Source organism: Vitis riparia, chromosome 12 (genome assembly GCF_004353265.1).
Source record: "Vitis riparia cultivar Riparia Gloire de Montpellier isolate 1030 chromosome 12, EGFV_Vit.rip_1.0, whole genome shotgun sequence".
Taxonomy (NCBI): Eukaryota; Viridiplantae; Streptophyta; class Magnoliopsida; order Vitales; family Vitaceae; genus Vitis; species Vitis riparia.
Window position 1 is genome coordinate 3,527,444 of NC_048442.1, and position 7,925 is coordinate 3,535,368.

Here is a 7,925-nt window from a genome sequence, read left to right on the forward strand (position 1 = left end):
GTTAATACATACAAATACAAGATGGCGAAACTGAGATTTTCCATCATTTTCCAGGGAAAGTAGAGCAATAGAAAATAAATGGTTTTCTTGGATTTCTTATTGTCCTATTTGTCTCTTTTACCCTCTGTATTGACAAATTATAATTATTTTGTTGATATGTTGTCAAAATTGTACCATACCATGTAATTATTGTCTAAAAATACCAAATATATTATTATTTTAATAAAAGAACCATATTTTCATGCATAATTTTTGGAAAATTTAAGGCCAGGTTTGGTTCCTAGAAAATTTGAGGAAAAAATAAGAGGGAAAGAAAATAAAGAGGAAAAGTGAAAGGAAAAATCAAAAAATAAATTTAAAGTTAATAAATTATTTTTATATGTTTTTTTCAAATTTATTTTATTTATTTTTTGGTATGATATAAAGATTAAATAATTTTAAAATATATAAAATTTTAACTAATTTTAATTATATTTGATTTTCTTTTTTCATGATAAAACTAAATATGAGAAAATTAATTTCATTAATCGTTTTTTATTTCCATACTACTTTCTAGGAACCAACCATAGCCTAAAAGAAAAGGCGGAAAAATGATAAAATAGATTGGAATTTATTTTACATGGTCTTTTTAACTTATTTTATTTTTATATAAAAGTTGTATAATTTGAAAATATGTAAGTTTTTAATTATTTATTATTACATATGATATTTTTCACATGTTTTACATTGATTAAATACAATAATTATTTTCTTTATAATTTTTTTTCTTTTTCTTAACATTCTTGTGAAACCCAACAAAACTAAAAACTCTCTTTGAATTACAAAAAAAAAATGAAAAAAAAATCAATTTCTTATTTAATTTATCACGAAAGTTTGAAAAGTAGAAAAGAAAGATGAAAGATAATGATAATTATTTAAAACTTTGTATCTTAAAAATTCTTAATTGAGAAAATAAATAAAAAACTTCTTCTTTTAATTGAAAATTTTAAGAATTATTTTTTAAAATCATTCAATCCAAGATTCTCATAATATTTAAAAAACAAAATCTTGTTTTCTAGTTTTTAATTCAATCATTCAATATAACCTCATGGGTGGTACTATGTCATAATGTAGGAATCTACTCCCTCGAAAAAATGACACATGGAGTTAAAATTATAACAAAAAAACAAACAAATAAAATCAAAACAAAAGTAAAATTATTTGCGTATCCTTGATTTATGGATAAAGTTCTCTCGCTTCTAAAATCAGTCATTTCAAATAATTATATCAATTAAACCATTCAATGTGATGTCCTAATAGACGCATTTTAAAGTTATGAAGATCTTTTTAGGCCCGTAACGAATAATATTTGTACGGTTAGATACGGATCGTTACATGAATATTTCTTAGGAAAAATATAAAGGATTAATCTTTAGAGTAAAAATAGAAAAAAGAGGTTTAAAATAAAAATAAAAAAACATCAATAAAATTTTATATATATATATATATATATATATATGGTTCTAACTCTTATCGGGTTCAAGGGTGCAATGTCGCACTGTTCAGCCCAATGTCCTATGTAGTATGCTTTCGACATCATTGTGACATTTTATCACAACCCCACTCCTCATTTAATATTGTTTAATTTAGATCTACAATAGCACACACACGCCCCACCCACTCTTCACCCGGTATTGATGGGTTAAAGACTATATGGCGCACACGTAGACCACCAATCAATCTTGATTTTGCTTCTCTATTGAGTTTACCCCTCAAGAAAAAACCTCAATATTATATTGTGAAAACACTTTATATACTACTCTTCCTCATTTACTCCGTGTGCGATGTGGGACACTCTATATATATATATTTCTAGTTTACAAGAGGATTAATGGCACAATTTTATATAAATAAAATATTTGTCCTTGGAATAAAAACGTAAAATAGAACAAAAACAAAAGTGCATGGACAAAATAAAGGTAAATTCTTTTGAATCCAAATGCGAGGAGGAAATTTCCAAGCTTATGTTAAAAAACACTTATTTCAACTTCTTTGGACCTACTCCCAAAGTACTTTCAATATTTTATTCATAAAATCAATTATTTAAATGATAGGATATATATATATATATATATAAAGGGTTTTGTTTATTCAAATATTGAATTAATATTTTACTGGTAAAATCAATTATTTAAATGATACTGTGCATATTGAATTATCAACTAAATTACTTCATAAAATATATTTATAATATAAATATTCTTATTTTTCAACAAAATATTTATCATAAAAATACAAAACATAGAGTTAAAAGTAGAATAAAAACAAAAGAATATCAACAAAATAAAACAAAATTCTTTTTCTATGTACAAATATTTTATCGAATGATTGGATTCAATATTATATTATATCAAATGATTGATTTTCCATAAATTTATTAAATAATTTGAAAATGTATGAATTTTTAATTAATTTTAATTATCTTTAATTTATTTCACTTTTTCCATGGTAAATGAAAATGATTTTTAAATATTTTTTTCCTTCAATATTTTCCTAGAACACAATATAAACTAAAGCTTTGTTTGGATTAAGAAAAATAATAGAAAAAAAAATATGACAAGAAGAAAGGATTTAAATTTTTTTTATTTAATTTATCATGAAAATTTAAAAAGAAAAATGAAATATAATGATAAGTATTTCATAAAATATCGGTCCTTAGAATAAAAAAATATATAGAACTAAAATAAAATAAAAATAATAATAATATCAACAAAATAAAATAGATTCTTTTCAATAGACTCGTGAAAGGAAATTTCCAAACATATGTAAAGAATTATTTCAATATGGCAAAGTACTTCTAATATTTTATTTGTAAAATTAATTGTTAAAATGATATTATTTATGTTGAATCATCAACCAAATTTTTAGCATAATATAATTATAATGTAAAAATTTCTTATTTTACAAAAAGATTAATGGAGAATTTTACATAGATAAATTATTTTTTTTTAGAATAAAAATATAAAATTGAAGTAAAATAACAAAAAATAAAAATAAATAAAAATAAAAAAACAAACAAAGGAGCATCAATAAAATAAAACTAAATTCTTTTGAATGGACATGTTAAAAGGAAATTTCCAAACATATGTATATATATATATATATATATATATATTATTTCAATCCCTTTCAATGTAGGAAAAAAGTAAAATCAATCATTTAAATGATTATATATATAATTGAGAAATGGAATAAATAAAATATTTGTTCTTAAAATAAAATTACAAAAGAATATGAATAAAAATATATATATTTTTTGAACCAATACATGAAAGGAATTGTCCAAATAAATGTAAAAATATTATTTTAATATCCTTGGATTTACTAGTAATGTGCTTGGAATATTTTGTGATAAAATCAATTATTTTTTGGAGTTATATGATAGGAACCTTCCAAAAAATATTTATATATCCTTGATTTATGGATCAAGTACTTTCAATATCTTACTCCTAAAATCAATCATTTAAATTACTCATGAATAGAGTATACTTATAATATAAATATTTCTTAGTTTACAAATCAAGCCATTTTTAGAATAAAAATAGAAATTTACCAATCAAGCAATTTAATACATAAAATATTGGTCCTTAAAATAAAAACAAAAATAATTTAACTAAAATAAAATAAAAACTAAATAATGTCAATAAAATAAAAGAGATTCTTTTGAATGGACCCGTAAAAGGAAATTTCCAAACATATATATATATATATATTTGTACAAGAAAAGTACTAATATAGAAATATTAGTACATTTTTAATGATGTATTTTTTAATTTAAAAAACTTGTCTGACAATTTTTTCTGTTTTTCTTTTTTTTCTTTTTTTTTTTGAAAATTTGCTCTAAAGAAAGGTTTTTTATATATATAAAAAAAATTAAAAATTATTGAAAATAAGAAGAATAATTTGAAAAATATTACATTGTATGTATCATCATGCAAAATAAATTGTAAAAATTGTCTTCTCAAACATGATTTTGTTCCTTAAAAATCGTTCTTAAATGCTATTTTGAAAATTATTTTCAATGAATGTTTAAGAGTGTGTTTGACAATCATTTAAAAAATATTTTTAATATTTTTAACACTTAAAATTTTAATTTTTTAAATATTAAAAAGATTAAAAACACATTCTTAAATCATCACCCAACATTTTAAATTTTTAAATATTAAAAAGATTAAAAACACATTCTTAAATCATCACCCAACAGACTTTAAGATTTTCATAATATTTAATTTCAATATAATTTATTTTTAGTTTTCATGCTTTCTCTCACAAATGATGTTATAGATGAAATTAAAAATATAATAAAAACAAATAAATAGAAGGAAACTTTTTTTTTTTTAACTTATATGTGACAAGAAATTTCCAAACATACCGAAAAAATTATTTCCATATCCTTGATTTAAGAATAAAGTACTTTCAATAGCTCTTTCGTAAAATCAATCATTCAAATGATTATCAATTAAATATAAATTTACAAATCAAGCTATTTAATACATAAAATATTGGTCCTTAAAAAAAAAAAAAAAAAAAAAATTGAACTAAGGTAAAATAAAAACAAAATAATGTCAATAAAATAAAAAAGATTCTTTTGAATGGACCCGTGAAAGGAAATTTCCAAACATAAGTAAAAAAAAAAAAAAAAATTATTTCAATGCCTTTCGATGTACTAGAAAAGTACTACCAATATTTTTTTCCTAAAATAATTGAGAAATCAAATGAATAAAATATTTGTCCTGGAAATAAAAATACAAAAGAATATCAATAAAATAAAATTATTTTGAACCAAAACATGAGAAGAACTGTCCAAGTAAATGTAAAAAAATTATTTCAATGTCCTTGGATTTATCAATAATGTACTTGGAATATTTTGTGATGGAATCAATTATTTTTTGGGCTTATATGTGAAAGGAACTTCCCAACGGAAAAAAATTATTTATGTATCCTTGATTTATGGATGAAATACTCAACAAATTACACTCATAAAATAAATATTTGTTAATTTACGAATGGAACAATTCTTAGTAAAAATGAAAAATCACAAAAAAAAAATGTATTTAGAATAAAAATAGAAAAAATTATAAAAGCAAGTGATAAAAAAAAATGTTAATTTCATTTACCCGTGAGATTTTGTTTAAATACACTTAAGGTATTTGGTAAATCAATTTAATAACTTAAAGTGACTTAATAACTTATTTTAAGTTATTAAGTAAATTAAGTATGTTTGATAAAATAATTTTATGATATGATTTAAAGTTAAAAAAACAATTTTAAGTAATAAGTAAAAATAATTAACTTATTCTTAAATTCATATTTTTATTTTATCTTTTTACCTTCATTTGCTCTGATTACCTCCATGATCTCCTATACTATTCCACGATCTCCACTATTACTCGACCTCCTTTGCTCTAGTTATAATTTAGGAGAATAAATATATTAATTTAATTATTAGTTTTAAGTTGATTTTATCAAACAACCTTAACACTTAAATACTTAAAAGTAAGAATTAAGTAATAAATTTTAAGTCAATAATTCAAATATAATTTAACTTAAAATCAATTTAAGTCATTAAGTAAGTATTAAATTTTATCAAACACCCCTTTAGTCTACTTTAGTTTAAAATTTCATAAAATTAAGATTATTTCAATGTACTAGAATCTAAAAATAAAGTGCTTTTAATTTTAATATTTTATTCTAAGATCAATTGTTGGAAAAGAATAGTAGAATATATATCGTCACCTTTAATTTAAAATTTTAATAAACAAGAAGGGTAAATAAGGCATTTGACGAAATTTCAAGCTAATGATGATTAGGTACATCGAAATAATATTATAAATATGAAATTATAAATTGAATTATTTACAAAATAAAAGTATAATATAAATGATTATAGTTTACTACGATGATTAATGGAGCAATTTTATATAGATAAAATATTTGTCCTTAGAATAAAAATATAAAATAGGGGTAAAATGGAACAAAAAAGAAAATGGATACAAAAAATAAAACTAAATTCTTATGAATCAAATATGAAAAAGGAAATTTCCAAGCATATGTAAAGGAACTTTTTCACTGTCTTTGGACCTACGCCAAGGTACTTTCAAAATTTTTTAAATTTAAGGTAATAAAACTTTTTTGATACCCCAAGTTTTTTTTTTTTAATAGTTTTTAAAATCATTACTTTTTTAGCATAAACCTCTAAAAATTCTAATATTTTATATGAAAGTTACAATTATTTTCTTATTTAAAAAAAAAGGAAAATGTGTTAAAACAAACACTCAATACATAAATATATTTATTTTTTAGAGTTAAAAATACAACAATATAGGGAAAATAGGAAAAAAAATATCAATAAAATAAAACCAAATTCTTTTAACATGATATGTGAAAAGAATTTTCCAAATATAGAAACAAAATATTTCTATGTTTGTTGATTGTATACTAAAGACTTCATATTTGGATAACAATATTGTTGGGAGAATCGGTTTTTATATTATCTTTATTAGCAAATTTGTTCCTTTTCATTATAGTATAAGAACTTTTTTTAGATAATGACTTACTCTCAATTCAAAGCCATTGTTCATTTAAATGAATTGTCACAAGTAAATATGAAAAGACTTATTAAAGGAAAGTTAGTTTTTTTAATAAGGTATTGGTTCTAAAGATTTAAAATATAACTAAAATGTCTTAATTAATTTTTGAAAAATTCTAAACACCGATGCTTTTGCCTATAGATCTATATAAACCCTCTCTTAACCCAGTTTAGGTTCGACTTGCCCTATATTTATTCAAATTCAAAATTACTATTTTAATTGTAAAATCAATTATTTAAATGAATGCATATGGAATTATCAACTAAATTACTTAATAAAATACATTTACAATATAAATATTCTTATTTTTCAAAAAGATTAATTTTATAATTCAATAGATAAAATATTTATCCTTAGAATAAAAATACAAAAAAAAAATAGAGTTAAAAAGAAGAATAAAAACAAAAGAATATCAATAAAATAAAACTAAATCATTTTACTTTCAAAACACTTCTTAATTTTATTCATAAAATCAATCATATGATGTAATATATATTGAATCCAATTATTGAATAAAGTATTTGTCCTTAGAATAAAAATAAAAATAAATAGTTCTAAAATAAAACAAAAACAAAAGAACAATAAAATAAAATAAAAAATTCTTTTGAATCAACCTGTGAAGGCAACATTCCAAACATGTGTAAATAAATTTATTAAATAAGTTAAAAATATATATTTTAAAATTAATTAATTTTATTTTCATGGTGAGTGAAAAAAGATCTTCATTAATATTTTTTTTCTTTGATATTTTTCTTGAAACACAATATAATTTAAATTTTATTATTTAATTTATTTTGAAATTTTAAAAAAGAAAATTGAAATATAAGACTTTCAAGGGTTTAAATTTATATTTTATATATATATATATATATATATATATATATATATATATATATATATATATATATATATATATATATATATTCCTGCAAAACATTTCAAGGCCTAAGATCCAAATGAAGTCTTGATAACAATTCTATGAATATTTTAATATTTAAAGGCCTATTTGATAATTGTTTTTTAAACCAAAAACTTGTTTTTAAACTTAAAAAAAAATATGTATGAAATTTTTTAAAACAAATTTTTTCAAAAAAAAAAAAAAGAAAGAAAAGCTCTAACGGGTTTTTTTTTTGGGAGAAATTTGAGATTTTTTTTTCTTTTTTTGTAAATTTTAAAAGATAATTGAAAATATGAACAATAGTTTGAGAAATATTGCATGGCATATAATTGCATAGTACCAGAGAAAAAGTTGTGAAAATAGTTCTTAAATATTGTTCCTAAAAACTATTTTAAAAA